Genomic DNA, 15,789 nt, shown 5'->3' with positions numbered 1-15,789 from the left:
GAGGCTTGGTTGGTGGCAACAACGACAAGGATTGTTTTAGTGGTAGCTCCCCAATTATGGAATGAGCTCCCCTCCTGAGATCCACCTGGCACCAAACTTATTATCTTTTTGTTGCCAGGTAAAGACCATCCTCTACTGTAGGGCATTCAAATAGCTTCTGAGACCTGCTTAGCTGCTAAGAAGTCTGAATATTTTTTTTCTTTTTTAATTTAAATTTATACATGGGGGGAGAGAGTTTTAATAAGTGGTTTTAAAATATGGATTGTAAACCTTTAAGGATATTTTAATATGTTTTTATATCTTTTATTTTTTTATGTGCTCTGTGAAACCTCCCAGAGCACTTTGGCTCATGGGTAGCTTGCAAACAAACAAATAAACCTCTTAAGTGCAAGCATGCAGTACAACTGGTTTGTAAAACACGCTAATACTAATACTAAGCCTATCCTTTAAATTTGTTAGGAGTTAGTGGTTTGAATGACTGCTGTATCTGTTATATAGATGATAGAATCTAGGTTGCTGTTCTGTCTCCTGGCTTTAACCCTATACTCTGGGTTTGTTATTAATTATCTTCAAAACTCTTGAGACTTTCGTGCTAATTAAAATGGGAAGTTTGAACAGACTGATGTTACTGTTCCATGCATGAAGGGGAATACAGGATTTTTAAAAGCTCCTTCAGCAATTTGCCTGTTACCCACAGCATTTTCCAATATGTACAAAGGATATTTATTACTATTTAGTATTTTATAAGATCGTTGGTTTGCACTAAAAGTTCTTGGATATAAGTATGCTAAGTCTAAGATATTATGCAGTCATAATTTGCTTATGATTTTTAATACTAGTAAAGGGACTGCACTGTGATTGTTTGCCCCCTTTCCCCTGTGATGACATTATGTGAGTTACGTGGGCACTGCCATTTAATACAAATGCTGCCCAATCTGTTCCCATTGCAAAATTAATGGCTACATTTCAGTTATGGCTGATGTGGAGAAATTGATTATTCAAGAATAGGGTCTGGGTACACGTGGTCTCATGACCAGCTCCTGGGGGGATTTGGTGTGTTAAAGCTGCATATGTTCTGTTAATGAGTATGAGCTAGTCCTTAGAAATGTGGTAGGCTCCTAATGTTAGAGTTATATAAAGTCATGTAGTCGTACTTGCAAATTGATACACATTCAAAATCAGTGGGAATTCTTTTAATGTATTGCTTATTTTAATATTATTGTATTCTATTGTATTGTGACCCTGAGGGGCGAGAAGAGAAATGCATAAGAAATTAAAATTCTTTAAATTGAAGAGTATATATTAATTGAGTATAAAAATGTATTAAATTTTTGCCATTTAAGGTGTGAGGAATTCCTGGCTTATCAGTCGTTATTGAGCTCCAGTTCTTGGTTTCTGTGCAATCACATACGGGCTTTGCCGTAGAGCGCAATGCCCGGATTGGAAGAAACGAATGATAATAGTAATTTTGTAAATAGTTTCTACAGGTTACTTGAAGAGTTAGGAGACTGCAACAGAGTCTGTGATACAGTTTTGTAGATTCTACAAATCATAAGCTGTTCTCTGCTGCAGTGCTGTATACCATAGCAGAAATACTTACCATAAGCCCCTCTGTTGTGTGTGCTTGAGTATTGAGTATAAACAGTGTAAGTGAAGAATACTACTACAAACTTTCTATGCAGATTTGAAAGCAGAATCCTGGTGTTCATGTAGTTTGAGATTACTTTATAAATAATTTCCGCATTGCACTTCCTTCCTTAGTTTCTCTAAAAGGGACACAACTGCATTTAAGGAAGAAATGTATTAATAGAACAGTTCTATTTTAATGAAAACTTAATGCCCCTAGGCTCATGGGTCATAGTGATTACTGTACTATACAAATTTCTTTCATATCAGCATTAAAATTACTATTATATATTAAACTATTGTTTTTCATTTCTTTGCATAGGTTTGAAGAAAATGCCATGTCCATAAATTCCTTATAGCATTTTGTCAGTTTTTTGACCTGGTTACATAATTGTATGCGTAAATGACCTTTATTTTTCTATGACAATTGCTATGAGACCTTTTATATTTTGTGTTTGAACGGAAGAAGAAATTATCAGCTTCACTGAAGCTGAAATGTGTTTTCACAGGACTATGTTAGCTTGTGGGCAAGACATAGGCATTTTTATAACTCTGCCTTTGTTTTAGTTAATGTTAAGAACATTAATATATGTTTTTCTTTAATGGTGAGTCTTAAGCTGAGGGAATAGATAAACACACTGCAGATTTTAGGGCAGTGATAGTCATTGAAACTCTGGAACACTGAATTTAGGGACTGGACTTCCACAATAATACAAACATCGCATCATTTGGTCTTGAACTGGGTGGACAGGGATTAATGACCCCCCTCCCCATTGGATAATGTCTAGTATCTCTGTTCCTGTCAGTTCCGTTTCATGATTTGATTTAGGAGTTGCCAAGGGACCTTTTATATTTTGTGTAAATAGAAGAAAAGCTATCAGCCATCACACTCACTGAAGCTGTAACATGTTTTCCCAGGGCTACACTGATCCTCTTAATTGCCACTGTTTTTATAAACTATGAATTTCCTGGTGGGTCAACACTAACAATTTAAAAAAGTATTTTTAAACCTATAATAAGTTTCATCTATAAATTGCTCTTTTAAACTAAACACTAAACTTAATACAACCATAACTCTTAATTGGAAATTCTGATTTTTTTTTTAAAGAATATATGGAAGTTGCTTTTCTTTGTATCTCTATTTTTGTCACCATGGGGGAAAAGATTTATTTATTATTTATTTATTTGGAGTGCTTGTATGCTACCCCATTCGCATATGCCTCAGGGCGGTTTCCAACAAACAAATAAATAACAATATACAAAAATATACAGAATTGGAAACATCCCAGAGTTAGATAAAAGCAATAAATAATTTAACAATCAAATAAAATAACATTTAAATAAAAAGGTCTTGGCCTGGCTCCGAAAAGCAAATAATGAGAGCGCCAGGCGGACCTTTGGGTTTGTTGGGTTTGTTGTCTCTGGTATCAAATCATTGTTGACTTTTCTGATTTGGTCATTGTTGGGAAAGCATTATTTATACTTAGTAAGTTCACGCTTACCCTTTTTAACATTTCCTTTTTTCTTTAGCCACATTCATTAGGATAATCAGTTCTGTGACATAGCTTCCCAAGATGATACAGGACTGTGATATTCTAGCTATTGGACAGTATCTTGTGTTGCTTGTGCACTGGTGGGGGGCATTGGTAGAGCAGTAGGAAATAGTGGCTGTTGAAGTATCCTTAAAATAATGGAAGTGTTAGTTTTTGAAATGCAGCTCTTCATGCTAATCTGGGAACCAGCATGTCTGAGCTTGTTTCCGGAAACACTAATGCTATTAGTGAATCCTGCAAATGCAGCAGAACTTATGGAGTTGCATTGGCAGTAGGAGGATTTGTTTTAAATCACTAGTCAGTAAGACTAGATTTAAATCATGGTTTTGCATGCATGCCTTTCCCATAAGTAGTGAAAATTCATTGCAATATTCCCAAACTGGGCAACTTTTATGGCCTGCTGCATTATAGGTTTTCTCCTCCAGGGAACAAATAATATAATAAACCAAAGGCTATGCACAAAGACTTGAGGAGTATTTCAGCTCAAAAGGTTTCACTTTCATTTTTTTACTGCTTGCCCCTCCCTCCTTGTACTTAGCTTCTTGTGCAGATCTATTCCATTTCCAACAATCTTCTATTCCTTGATTTTTTTTTAAACTTAGCACTAACTTAGGACTTAAGTTTGCAATGTATGGCTGTGAAAGCTGGACCATAAGGAAGGCTGAGCGCCAAAGGATTGAGGCCTTTGAATTGTGGTGCTGGAGGAGACTCCTGCGAGTCCCTTGGACCGCAAGGCTATCAAACCGGTCAGTCCTAGAGGAGATCAACCCTGACTGCTCTTTAGAAGGCCAGATACTGAAGATGAAACTCAAATACTTTGGCCACCTAATGAAAAGGAAGGACTCCCTGGAGAAGAGCCTAACGCTGGGAACAATAGATGGCAAAAGAAGAAGGGGACGGCAGAGAATGAGGTGGCTAGATGGAGTCACTGAAGCAGTTGGCGTGAGCCTAAGTGGATTCCAGGGGATGGTGGAGGACAGGAAGGCCTGGAGGAATGTTGTCCATGGGGTTGTGATGGGTTGGACATGACTTCGCAACTAACAACAACATCAAGGACTTAAGAAGTAAGGGTTTGATTCTGTGCACATAGATTTGCAAAGGAACAATGGGATTAAGACCTTTTTCTTGACCATGTATGTTTATTTTATAACACTTTTGCTGCGAAGAAGGGTCATGTGATCGCTGCAGACACAAATTCACTGTAAACTGTAATACCAAGCATCTGTGATTGTCTCTTCTAGATAGAAAAAATGCCCAGTAATCTTACAGAAACCTCTGAAAGAGCATGACATTGAGAATGGATTAATGTAATTCATTTGACAAAAATTAAACATTGCATGAATATACAGCCTCATGCTACTTTGCTTATTTCATGATGAATAACCTTTGGACTATTTATTTATTTAAAACATTTTTATGCCGCCCCCATTGCAACAAAGCCTCGGGGCGGCTTACTATAATGTTACCTTAAATAGAAAACTATCTTTAGATAGATGTTTCCTCAAAAAGCATTTAAAAATCCAGTTTAAATTTTAAAAATCCAATTTTAATTTATTTTAATAGTTGATTTTTATCCATCCTCTTTGGCAATATAGGATACTGTCCACTTGTTTGTTTTCTCTGACATTTTTGTTTCATTTTTGTTTGCAGTAATACATTATGGTGATATTGAAGAGTTTTGCATTGTGATTCAGAGAATCATCTTCTCAACTTGTTAGGATTAATTTTGCACTGAAGTTTGCTAAAGTTAGTTGATTTTTCCTGTTGGCCTTTATTAATTTCCAGCTAGCATAAGATGTGTAATTTGGTCGTGTGGTAAAAACCAAATGATTAATCAGGATAATGAATGGTCATTAAAATAATTTAGTGAAGATGGGGAAAAAGTAATGATACATTAAAAATGATAAATATGTAAATTTGTATCTGTAGTCTTTTTTTAGGAACACTGGGTAGGATGATCATATATGTTGTGTACCTCTCCCATTTTATAGATTTCTCTAACCACTAATACAATACTGTGTTGCTTTTGGGAATCTTTGTGGTGATCTGCTAGATGTTACATTTTTTTCACCATTGAAACTACATTTCTAAGTATTTTGGAGAAAGTGTCTCATTAAATGCTATTTATCTGGCATGTTACCAGTCTTGCTTATTTAGTAAAGGCAGGAAGACTCTTCTGAAATCCTCAGATTTTGAAATTGTTCTCTTACTTACTGGGTTGCACTTTGTGTGCCTCTTAGAAGTTTTCCCAACATCTAGCATTTAGTCTTCAATTTTTCTGCACCCCTCTTGTTTTGCCTTTGCCTCTTTGGTAGTTTCCAACCATAGAGGCTTCCTTCTTTTGTTTAGCTCTTCTTCTGTGGCTTGTTCTCTTGTAGTTCCTTCCTGTGTTGATCTAATGAGACAAAAAGATCAGATGGCAAACCATACAATATTTTCCATAATCAATCAACCTGAAGACTATAAATCCAGTGAAAGTATCAGTCTCCTTGTTATATATACTGTGTTCAGATAATGTTTTGCTCTTTCTTTCTGAAATATTTGCAGGTTAGTTTGGCAAGAAGTATGCAAAGGGATGTGTGTATATCCTTTATTTGAAATTCATTAGTTCAGTACAGTAGTCCCCTGGAATTTGCGGGGGTTATATTCCTAAAGCACCCACGAATTATGAAAAACTGCAAATTTGGTGCCGGCGATGGGCGCCAGCCACCAAGGCGGTGCGGGCTGGGCCGGGCTGGGGGGTGGGTGTGCGTGCGTGGCGAGGTAGGGGCAGGTGTGCACAGAGATCGTGTTGTCCAAGCCGAGTCCAAACTCGGAGGAAACTATCTCCTTGCAAGTAAGCCGCCATACGGCGAGGCGCCAGCTTACTCACAAGGAGATCGGCTTGGACTCGGAGAAAAATCCCGTGAAAGACTGAAGCTGCGAATGCTGAACCGCGACTTCATGGGGGTATACTGTATTTCATAAGGTGCTGATAAATATTTTGAATAATAGTTGTCCTGTCATTGTAAGGAATCACATAGCTTTAGAGTCCTTAGACAAGTGAAGAAGCTTACTTTTCAAAGCACATTCTGCAGCGTATAAATTAGATTAAAGGTAAATTTAGATGTAAATTAGCTTCCTTCTGTGGGACTGCAGGTGGCGCAGTGGTTTAAACCGCTGTGCTGCTGGGCTGGTTGATTGAAAGGTCGCCAGTTCAAATCTGCACAACAGGGTGAGCTCCTGTACTCTGTCCCAACTCTGCCAACCTTGCAGTTCGAAAGCATGCAAATGCAAGTAGATAAAAAGGTACCACTTTGGCGGGCAGGTAACAGCGTTCCGTGCACTTCAGTGTTTAGACATGCCAGCCACATGACCACAGAGACTGTCTGTGGACAAACGCTGGCTCCCTCGGCTAGGAAACGGAGATGAGCACCGCCTCTTAGAGTCAGGCATGACTGGACGTAATGTCAAGGGGAAACCTTTACTTTTACTTTTTAGCTTCCTTCTGTTGTAGCCTGTGCAGTGCCAATTAATTTGTTAGCAACTCGCACACATCTGTTACTAACTTAAGGAATTACATGTAAGGAAAATGTCTTGTTCTCTCCTCTGGAGCTACCAACATTCTTGAATAGCCAATCCAGAGTTTGGTCTATCCTGAACGATGTGGGATAGGACAGAGAATACTGCTGGAGGAAGTCAAGGTTGCCTAAAACTGCACATAATTTTGAGTAATTTCACCCTCCCTCAGGAGCCCTCTGCATTCCATCCCACATTATTTGGGATAGTGGAGTGTTTAATGGATAGAGGGACATAAGATGAGAAACCTTGGCGTGTCCTCAAGTTAAGTTATCTCAGGATTCAAGGCCATGTATTTACAGTTGCTCTAACTTAAAAATTGTTGGAGAAGATGTTGAAGTGTGTGGTAGTTTCTGGATCTCCAGGGGTTTCTGGATAAAATGGATTATGTAGATCCATTTAAAGCCTGGTTGTAGGTCAGAGACTGCTTTGGCCACATTGATAGGTTATCTACTAAAGGAATGGGATATGGTGTGTCCTTGCTAGTTTGTTTGTTTGTTTGTTCATTCGCTCGTTCATTTATTTGGTTTATATTCAGCCCTTTTTTCCTTACAAAGAATCCAGAGGGGCTTATATCATTCTCCTCCTGCTGCTCTCAATCTTATCCCACAACAACAGCCCTGTGAGGTTGGTTGGGCAGAGAGTCTCTGACTGGCCCAAAATCACGCAGGTGGCTCCATGGCTCAGTGGGGATTAGAACCCAGATCACCTGAGTCCAGTCACCTGAGTCACCTGAGTTCCATGCTCTTAACCACTGCACCACTCTTCTGGATGCTCTGGCAGATGTTTTGGTGGTTTTCTATACCATCAGCTATTCTTTCTGAGATGGAAATGTTATGCAGTGATTCAGGCTCTTTTTGGATGGGTGATCTCAGCAGGGGGATTCCTTTTCAATGCCTGGCCTGTGGTGTCCTTCAAGGTTCCATCTTATCTCCTATGGTATTTCAAACTTACATGGAACTGCTGGGATTGATAGTCCATAGTTGGGGTTTGGTGCCACCAGTGTGCTAATGACACTCAACTCTTATCTTTCCTTTCAGTCTAAATCTGAGGAAGCTACGCAACTGCAAAATTGGCTCCTGGTATTGGTAATGGGCTGGTTTAGGGCCAACAAAGTGATGTTTAACAAAACAGTTTCTGATGTCTAATCTAACCACAGTTACATATGACTTGGTTTCATCCCATTCTACAATATAGCTGTCTTTGAAAACTGTTCAGGAACTTTAGCTGGTCCAGAGTGCTGTGACCAGTCAGTGTCAAAATTCAGAGTGCTACTTAGGACTTATAAGTCCTCTGTGGCTTGGGACCAGGCTCCAAGATTACCTTCTGTTGTACAAACCAACACAGTCCTTCACTTCTTTTGTAGAAGGTCTTTTGTGGTGATGGGAGAGAGAGTCTTTTGGGGGGCTGTGAAACCTTTTTCAGAGGAAAGTTAGGTTTGCTTGCTTTCTGCAATCCTTCTGACCGTCAGCAGAAAATGCTTTACTTGAGAAGAAGGTCTTTGGTCTATAAGTGGTTCTGTGGGTTGAGTGCTGTTTTTATTTTGTAATTGTTATTTTAAATTGTATCTTAAGGTCATTTATTGTTTCAGTCTATTTTAAATTGTGTTTGTAAGCAGCATTTGGGGCCATTTTTAGGTAAAAAGGTGGGGTCCAAAACAATAAAAATAGTAGTAGGTAATAGTAGTAGAATGGTTACATATAAAATTGTGGATTAAAAATACAAAACTTTTCACACTTTTATACTGACATACTAAATATTTTTTGTATAGATTCCACTAACCAATGCCCCTGGGGGGCAGGAAGTTGACACATGTGGTGTTCTGTCTGTTTGTCCATGATCCAGGCAAAATATCTTACCATGAGTAATGCTGATTGTGATTTTTTAAAAAAGCAAGTTCTACACCAGAGGTGGGCAACCTGTGTCCCTTGACCTAATTTCTTGTGGTTCTCAGCACCTTTTTATTTACCTAGACATTTTATCTGTTTTATCGTATTTGCTGTCATCTTTGTTTTTGTCGGAATTATCTAGTTTTACTGTTTTTATTGTATTGTGTATTAATTTTATCATATTTGTAGACTACCTTGGTTATATACAAAATTGGAGTATGTATAAAATTATTTTAATGCAACAGTTATACACACACACAAATCTGCGGAAGAGCGGCCTCTGAGATGCGACTGCACCACATCTTGTTAAGTGCAAGATATTTTCAAGCATAGCACTACCGTACACAATATACTCAATGTATACAGGAATGAATATAGAAGAGGAGATGTGCACCCCATGATAAGGTTTGGGCCTTCCCAAGCCATATACTTAAATCTCTAGTGGAGGAGCCTTTGAATAGCATATGATCATGTCCTGCCCAGCTCTTTTGGGGGCATTTTTACACAGGGGCCTGAGTATTTCCAAAAGACACAGTGGCATTTGTGACACTGGCAGAAGAGGCCACATATTCCTGAGAATACTATGGTGCTTCTTGAAAAGTTTGCAATCCTCTGAATGATACAGAGGGTAGGATATGCAAAGTTAAGTGAGGTAAGCTATTTATTTTAAAGGCAGCTATGATCCCGGGGAATATTTCAACACTGGCTCTCGAACAGCACACAGTGTGTCAGAAGTGGACATAAGAGTGAGGCTCAGTGTTACGTAATTCTGCAGTTTGGGGTTAGGATAAGAAAAGTGAAGGTGAATGGCAAGTGGACAAGGCTTGGCCAAGCTCAGGAAATGGTCTGTGGACTGATATACTGTAATTTTTAGAATGTATACAGAGCCTTATGCAACTGTTGTAGACCCCCCTGCTTAATTGCATTGCTCTTCATCCCTGTGAAGGAAACAGTTCCCAGGAATAATTTAACTTAGATGTGGTGTGAACTTCATAAAGTAAACTTGTGTCATAAGCAGAGGAACATTGATTTCTATTGAAGTTGTCTGTAAAATAGTTACATGACCATGGTCATACTTAAGTTCCACAAATTGAATTACATCTCATATGGAATCAGTGTGTGCACATAAGTAAGTTTCCTAAATTTATTTTGGGTAATTTATTAATGTTTGGTGTTAATATTAGGTCAGTGATGGATACAGAGTGATTTTTTCAAACACAATATCTTGTCTTGACAGCATTTTTAGTGAACCACTTGCATTTATACTTACTTAGGCATTAATTATAGGATTTATATCACATAAACATGTACATGCCTTTTGTGCATGTGTATTCTGTTTAAGATTGATATTTGATTTGTGGGGAACCTTAACAAGAAATATTCTCTTGCTGTAGAGAATATCATTTATAAACAAAAAGTGTGCAAATTAAAGCTCATTTATTTCAGAACAGGTGTATATGTGAGGAAGGAATTATATTAGGAGATGTTCAGATATTATCACTGTATGTTCATGGCAAATGTACAGCATTTACCCCCCAATCTGGTCAGAACTCCTTTTTCAACCACTTTGTTATAATTCCTTCTGTTTCCAATTTATATATTATTCTGTCAATCTTCATCTCTTGGTAGACTTTGGGGGTTGCCATATAAAGTAAAATATAATATTTGATGCTTAGTATAATATTCAATGATTTTTGGAACAGTGCATCTTGATAGTTTAAAAAAAACCCTTGTAGATGCATTTTCAGACATTTTTAAGTGATTGGTTCATGTACATTTGTCATGATTGAACTCACAAATATAAAACCTTCAGTTGCACAAGAGAACCTGTCTTATTTGTTTAGAATTAGTTATATTATGCTTTTCTGTATGGCAAAAGGCCTACTATTCAAAGTAGTTAACATGCAATGAACTTTTGACCTGGGAAAGTAAAAAAGGCATCTTTAGTTCTTCGTCATGGCCTCTGTGCATCACACATATGGGTGCTGCACCTGTGCAGTGCCTAGGCCGGAAAGATTGAAGGCTAACAGTTTTGGCAGGAAAACTCTGCTCCCCTCCCCCTCGGTAGTATATATAGAGCAGAGTGTCCGCCATTTTCTCCAGTCTTTTGCGACCGCTGTTCGCTGTGCCTCGTGCCTGTTCGTCTCTCGCTTGACTCAGTATTTGTTCGTTACTTCTATTGTTCTAATATTCTTCTTGTTCTTGCTGTTATTCCAAGTTATCCCCTTGTTATAACTTCATCTCTCTTTTCTTCATTCCTATTAAAAAACAAAACAAAAATATTACCTTTCCCTCTTTTCTGTATTCTAATTCTTCTTTTTCTGCGATGGCGCAGTGGGTGGCTTTCCACAAATGTGCGGAATGTGGGTCCAAAATGTCCCCGGCGGACCCTCACAACTTGTGCCTCCTTTGCCTCGATGAGGGGCACAGGACGGATAAATGCTGCCATTGCCTTGCTTTTACTAAGCAAGCACAAAAAATTAGGGAGAATCGCTTGCGAAAGCTCCTGTGGGACCAAGCGCTGATGCAATCAGATCAGCCTGCAGCAAAGCCCGGGCCAGCGCATGCTCCACCTGCTAAGCGCTGGCAGGTGGAACATGCGCTGTAGCTTTGACCACATTGGCTCAACGCCCAGCCTCTTTCTCAGGCATGCCTGGACAACGCCCTTCGTCCACGCCGCCCATGCCTCAGCTGCATCCATCGGATGATGGAATTCCCCCTCCAGGGCTCAACAATCTCTTTCTCCCCCGTGTAAACAACGGGAAAAGAGGAAGCATGGAGGGTCAGATCACTCTTCTGCCCATAGGAAGGCGAAGAAAGACAAGGCGGCTAAACTGCCCCATAGGAAAAGGCATAGGGATTCGGGTTCGACAGCACCATCGATCCCGGTGGCAGCTTCAGTACCAACACCGTCGGTACCGATGCTTCAAGCAGTGATGCAGGTTACCCCACTGAGGTCTCCAATACAACCTGCCCCCCAACAGGGCCTACCTGCTCAGTTGCCTGAGGAGCCACATTGCGAGTCGATCTCTGATGGGGAGATTCAAGACTCCCCTCCCAGGGCTCGTTCTCCAATTCCTATGCCCACGGCAAGAGCTCGAGACCCATCTCCAACCTCACCATCACCTCGGTCCCAGATGGACGAAAGGCAGGAAGAAGGATGGTTCCAGCCCTACTACAGTTATCCGTCGGGCTGGGAGGACTACCACTCCTTGGGATTTCGTCCTCACCCATGGGACCATTCTTTACCATCCGCCCATGAGGACATGCCATCCTCCTCAAGGCGGGTCGAACCTGAACGTCCCACTTCACCAGGGACTTCCTTGTCGGCACCGTATCGCCTCGGGCCCGACTCCGACTCGGATGCAGATTCCACCTCCCTGGATGTCCTTATTACATCTCAGGGACCATCATCACCTGAAGATCCCCACATCTCATTCGGAGAGCTCATGTCTAGACTTGTTCAGTCGCTCGAGATCGAGGCGCAACACCAGCCAGATCCGAGCACCGACAAGTTCTATGACATTTTCAGGGGAGAGCAGTCACCTGCAATTGTCTTGCCGCTTATTACAACCTTGCGGCAGGCGATGACTCAACCTTGGGACTTTCCTTTGCAGACTCAGCCCACAGTGAGAAGATACGAATCCATGTATCGAGTCCGGGAGAGCAACATACCCTTCTTACTCCATCACCCTACGCTGAATTCCGTGGTGGTTGAATCATCCCAGGGCAGGGAGCCAGGGAACATACAACCCCCTCGAGACAAGGACGGCCGCAAGATTGATACGCTGGCGCACAGGATCTATGCGGCTGCAGGACTTGGGCTTCGCATGTCTAACTATGAAGGCACTCTGGCCAGGTATCAATTCTTTATTATGCAGAGGCTGAATAACATCGTCGCTCCCCTGCCTGAGCAACAACGGGATTTGGCTAGGACTTTCATCAAACAGGGTATGCAAGTTGCTATACAACAATTATCCACAGCACGTCACCATATGGATACGGATTCGAGGGCTCTCATCGAGGCCGTCTCACTGCGAAGGCATGCCTGGTTGAGGAATTGCAATTTTCCTGACGAGATGAAGCGGCGAATAGAAGAAATGCCCTTTGACGGCTCTGGGCTCTTTCATTCGCGCACCGACCATAAGCTCAAGTCCATCCATGAGTCCTGTATGACGGCAAGACGAATGGAATCGCCCGGACAGCAAAAACGTAAGTGGTCCTGGTCGCACCCATCCTACCGCTACCAGCTGCCGCAGAGAAACTACCAACAACGGCTACAACGCAGAAGGCAACAACCTCATCAGCGTTTCCCACAGAACCCCTGGCGTTTCGATACAGAGAAGCATCAACGCTGATGGGACGGGCGAACCTCTCCTCCACCTCCACACCCACCTTTCCTCCTCCCTTTTGGGGAACGGCTGCAAGGCCGACTCCCCATTTGTGAGTCCATCACATCTGATTGGTGGGTCCTGTCTATTATTCAGCTCGGATACAGAATAGAATTCAATACTGTTTCTTCGTTGAGCTCGATCCGATTTACACCGTGCTCTCCAGTACTAGTGAACGAAGTACACCAACTGCTTCGTAAGGGCACGATTTGACGGATTTCTAGCTCTGACGGGCTTCAGGGATTCTATTCTAGGTATTTTATGGTCCCGAAACGGCATGGTGGTCTTCGTGCAATCTTGGACCTCCGAAATATCAACAGATTTATCAAACCAAAGAAATTTCGGATGACTACCCTTCAAAATATCCTTCCACTGCTGAGGAGAGAGGATTGGTTTGCCTCACTTGATCTAAAAGATGCCTACTTCCATATTTCGATCCATCCAAGTCACAGGCGTCTTCTGCGTTTCACCGTCGGGACCGACATATACGAATTCAGTGTCCTCCCGTTCAGTTTGGCCACGGCCCCAAGGGTCTTCACGAAATGTATGGCACCGGTGTGTGCTCATCTACGGCTTCAAGGCATCCAAGTGTACCCTTACCTGGAGGACTGGCTTATAGTTTCCCAGACCCGTGAAAGCCTACTGTCAGTCGTCGAGGTGACTTGCGCACTTTTGGACAATCTTAGACTGTGTATTAACCGTGAAAAATCATCCCTTGTCCCTACACAGGTGATAGACTTCATCGGAGCGTGTCTCGATTCCATGGTAGTGATGGTGTTCCTCCCTCCAGCTCGTCAGGACAACCTCCACTCCTGTATCTCTCGGATCCGACAGAACAACATAGTTACAGCGCTCTCAGTCCAGAGACTTCTGGTTCATATGGCTGCCACAGTCGCCATTGTCCCACATGCCAGGTTGAAGTTCCGCCCTCTTGAATTCTGGTTCAACAAGAACTTTCGTCCACAACGAGATTTGCCCGACAAACCACTTTGTATGCCCCACGCTGTTATACGAACATTGACTTGGTGGACGACCCCAGCCAATCTAAACGTGGGTACCCCGTTCATCATCCCTCACCCAATGCTGACTCTATATCCCGATGCTTTGCTGGTCGGGTGGGGTGCGGTATGCGCAGGGCTTTGATTTCAGAGCATGTGGAACCAGCAAGAGTCATTGAGTCACATAAATTACCTCGAGCTTCTAGCGATCTTCAAGGCACTTCGGTCCTTCGAGGAAGTTGTCCGCCACCCAGTGATACAGATCATGTCCGACAGTATAGTGGCGGTATTCTATATCAACAAACAGGGTGGAACAAAGTCCACTGCCCTGGCCCGCCTGTCCATGGACATTTGGGAATGGTGCATCCTGAGAGGTATAACTCTCCCGGCGGTCCATCTTGCCGGGACCGACAACGAGGAAGCAGACACCCTGAGCGGACACATGTCATTCATCCACGAATGGGAACTGAATCATCAAATCTGCATACAGTTATTCCAACTTTGGGGACATTCGGACATAGACCTATTTGCTACCCACAAGAACAGGGTGTGCAAAAGATTCTGCTCCAGGGCAGGAATAGGATCGGGATCGATGGGAGATGCCCTTATGATCCCCTGGACAAATCTCAGGTTTTATGCGTTCCCGCCTATTCCTCTACTGACAAAAGTCATATCGAAGATTGTGCACAACGATGCCACAGGAATACTCATAACACCTTGGTGTCCTCATCAAGCATGGGTTTCCACCGTCCTTTGGATCTCAAACGGCAATTTCCTTTGTCTTCCGTCCAGACAAGATCTACTAACTCAACAAAAAGGTGCTGTCTGTCACCCGGACCTGTCCTCATTGAACCTCACTGTGTGGAGAATTGATTGACTCAAGACACTGCTTCAGGACAGAGATCTACTAGGTCACTCGGTACCTCAACTCGTGTCCGATCTGACCTCCTCACTGACTCGGTACCGATGGGGGTATTGTCGGGACCGAGCTCTTTAAATCCAGACGTTTTAAGGATTCTCAAGTCTGCACTAAGACCATCAACTCGGAAATTCTATGCAGCAAAGTGGCATCGCTTCTCATCTTTCGCGGAATCACGCTCGTTTCATCCAATTACAGCTTCGGTAGAGTATATTCTTCAGTTTCTGCTGCAACTGCATCGTTCGGGACTAAAACCTTCCTCAGTTAAGGTCTGTGCAGCTGCCGTGTCACATTATTGGGGTACGGTACAAGGATTGTTGGTGTTTTCACAACCACTTATACGAAAATTTCTCAAAGGACTGCAAAATCTTCATCCTTCTATTCAGCCTGTTATGCCCACATGGAGTCTTTCGATTGTCCTTCAGGCACTTACAAGACCACCATTTGAGCCCTTAGCGACTGTTGATATGCGTCTCGTATCATGGAAGACGGTCTTCCTTGTTGCAGTTACATCCGTTCATAGAGCCAGTGAACTTTGTGCTCTTCGAATTGATCCTCCTTATCTCAACTTCCATAAGGAAAAGGTGGTTCTGAGGATGGATCCGTCTTTTTTGCCTAAAGTTGCCATGCCGTTCCACCTGAATCAAGAGATTGTGTTGCCTTCCTTTTTTCCGTCGCCGTCAAACCCGATTGAAAGGTCCTTGCATACCTTGGATGTACGACGGTGCTTGGCTTTCTATAGATCACGCACAGAGTCTCTTTGACGCTCTAATAGACTTTTTGTAAAGTACTCTCGACGGGACCAAGAATTACCTGTTTCGTCTCAGAGACTGTCGAAGTGGATTGTTCAAACCA

General features: G+C 42.0%; 1 protein-coding gene across 17 annotated transcripts in view; it reads left to right on the top strand.

Moving 5' to 3' along the window:
* ZNF644 (zinc finger protein 644) overlaps nt 1–15,789 on the top strand; it is a 79,734-nt gene that overhangs the window by 54,682 nt on the left and 9,263 nt on the right. The gene's annotated exons all lie outside the window — the stretch shown is intronic.

The sequence above is a fragment of the Varanus komodoensis genome, unplaced genomic scaffold (assembly GCF_004798865.1).
Source record: "Varanus komodoensis strain SLA01 unplaced genomic scaffold, ASM479886v1 scaffold24, whole genome shotgun sequence".
NCBI classification, from domain to species: domain Eukaryota; kingdom Metazoa; phylum Chordata; class Lepidosauria; order Squamata; family Varanidae; genus Varanus; species Varanus komodoensis.
This window is presented reverse-complemented; position numbering and strand designations above follow the sequence as displayed.